The following is a 3149-nucleotide window of genomic DNA, read 5'->3' as shown; positions in this document are numbered from 1 at the left end:
CAATCAAATAATGAAATGCATTAAATTAGTCTCAACTCAGGTACTTTAGAATGGAGAATTATCAGACTGTTTTAGGCGTACTAGAGGAATCCGTCAGGGAGATCCTCAATCTCTGTACCATTTTGTCTTATGTATGAAGAGTTTATCTCAATCGAATGAAAAGAGAACGGCTATTGGTGAGTGGAAACAAATTCTTCTTTCAAGGAATGGGCTTGGTTTGTCCCATCTGTTCTTTGATGATGACTTAGTTTTGTTTACAGAGACTTCTATGAACCAAATTAACATTATCAGAGAGGTTCTTGATGGGTTTTGTGCTGAAAGAATTGCCCAACCTCTACACCAAATAATATTACATGGTTTCTTCGAGGAGGTTTCAGATTTGGTGAGGTACCTTGGAGTTCATTTCCTTAAAAATAAGTTTACTAAGGCTACTTATTCGTATCTTCTTGACAGATTGAATCAACGCCCTATCGGGGTGGGTTGCAAAAACGTTTTCCTTGGGGGGTCAGATAACACTTGAAATGGCAGTTCTTCAGGCTCTTCCAATGTATGTTATGCAATCAACTTGGCTTCCAAAAGGTTTGTGTGATGAAGATGGAAAAAAATTATTAGACGATTCGTTAGGGGTTCAAATCAAGCAAGTGGTGGTATATCTTTGGTGTGTTGGGATATTATGTAGACACATAGATGTTGGGGTTATGGGCTTCAAAATTTTATTTTGAAAAAATAAAGCTTTTTAATGAAAGTTGCTTTCCAATTGTGTACACAGTGACAGAGAGAAACTTTGGGTTTGAGTCGAGAGATAAAAATACAAGCGGGAGAATCCTTTACCATTTTCCTTGAACTATATGAACGACTCCCGTCTTTGGAATGGTTTACGTAGCATATGGAACGATCTTAAAAAAATTTTGTCATAACCATTTTTTGTAAAATAATTAAATATATTTTTTTAAAAAATGATTACGACTTTAATTAAGAAAAATTGGTGATTATGGATTAATTAAAATTAAATTGAAAATGAGTCGTCATCGACCTTTAGGTTAGGTAGGTCGAATACCTAAAAACGTCTTTTAAAAACCATTTTAAGAAAAATAGTTTTATAAGACAAAAAATTTGATCTACGTTACCAAAGATTCATTTAAAACAGGTTCGGGAGTCGGTTACGTGTGGGGAAGGATAAACACCCCTACAACGCCCAAAATTGGTACTGTGTCGCTTACACATTGTCATAATGGTGGAAATTACGAATCGAATATAAAGTTAAAATGTGATCCATTTATTTAAATATAATTAATTCTCTTCGAGTTAATTAATGTTAGGGAAAATTCTTTAATTCGAAAAGAAATATCGAAATTAGCAATCTTCCATCGAAAAAGTTAACTCGACTATTTCTTGTCAATAAAAGAATATTCCCTCATTGATAAATATGCGAATCAAATATAAATAAAATTGACGTTTGCATTCGAATAAAAGGAAATAAATAGTGAATTAAAAATAACACACACATTGCATCATTAAAATAAATTAATTAGTAAAAGAAAATAGATTTATTTTAAGTTCGTATTTGTTCGAATGTCGTATTGGATTGTACCACTTCGATCAAGTAGTACTTTCCACGCCCGTTCCACAAATATGTGTACTTGAAATTTCATTCAAGTGATAGCAAATAAAGGAATTTAAAATCAATAGCTAGAAATAAAAAACATTTTTAATTATGTAAAGGATCCAAAATGAAAATGTAAACTGAAATACATAAATAAAATATGTACATGCGTAACAAAGACATAAAATTTATACAAATACTTATAATAATTACATGATGTATATATATCTATATATATATATGCATATATACATGGAATAATAATTGTCCATAAAACAAAGTTACAAATTCAGATTAAAATGTTCATCTACAAATAAGATATACTAAAATAAAGACAAATCATATTTAATAAAAAGACTAAAATATTAAATAGATGTACACATATGTAATCTAATATAATATACACTTACATAAAAATATATGAATATACATACATGAAAAAAATAAGAAATTAATTAAAATAATTTCGGGAAATAAAAATACAGATCATCAAGGACCTAACAAGCAATAAACCCAAAGTATCAAAGCTTTATGTGATGATGACTAAAAAGAAATAAAGGAAACATACATTACCTAAATATAAACAAAATGAAATATGAGGGCAAATGTCACGCATAAAAATAAATATATTTATCAGATAATAAAAGGACCAAAATAACAATTTAAACAAACTAAAAGGGCTGACATAGCTTAAACAGAAGTTTAAAGGACTAAAATGACAAAAATAGAAAATGAAAGGATCTAAATAAAAAATAGAAAATTTAGGGGTAAAATAAAAAACAGAAACATCAGGGACTAATGAATAAATATAAATAACTCAGAACCTCAAATTGTAAGTATTAAATAATACAAGCACCAGAAAATGTAAATAACCTATCAATAAAGATTAGGACTAAACTGAACTAAACATAAATATAAAGGACTATACAATAATTAAACGAAATGCTCAAACAGTGACTAAAATAAAAGATCTAGAAATTTCATAACAGAATTAAAATATTAACATAAATACTTAATATATAAGAACATGACTAAAATATAAAAATTGAAATATAAGAGCTCGGAATCGAATAAAACAACAATCCATTTACTGGCTGAAATATATCATTACAAAGCATAAGGGACCTACAGTGTAGTTAAACCCTTTTTACACAACACGCAGCCCCTTACCCCTTTAAACGACGTCGTTTTAGCTGGGTAATATAAGCCTAAAACCGAGTTTATTTTCCTCTCATCCCCTCATTTCTCTCCATTCAGCCAAAGCAGAGAAGGGAGAGAGATTAGAAATCTCTCAACCCCTCCTCGCCGGGGAGGGGAACCATGGTGGAGCTCGCGGTGGCGAGCGGCAGCGCACGGCGGCGCCGGTGACCGGAGGAAGTCAAAGGGACCCCAAAATGATCATCTCATCTCCCTATACTAGAAAAAACACCTTACTCGACCTAAAACCAACCCTAAATCCCTAGATCTAGGTAGTTACCTTCGAAGGAAACAAAGAGCACGGTGACCTTCAAGCTTCCACGGCCTCAAACCACGGTGAGATACCTCT

Source organism: Hibiscus syriacus, unplaced genomic scaffold (assembly GCF_006381635.1).
Source record: "Hibiscus syriacus cultivar Baekdansim isolate YM2019G1 unplaced genomic scaffold, ASM638163v2 tig00004236_pilon, whole genome shotgun sequence".
Classification (NCBI taxonomy): Eukaryota; Viridiplantae; Streptophyta; class Magnoliopsida; order Malvales; family Malvaceae; genus Hibiscus; species Hibiscus syriacus.
This window is presented reverse-complemented; position numbering follows the sequence as displayed.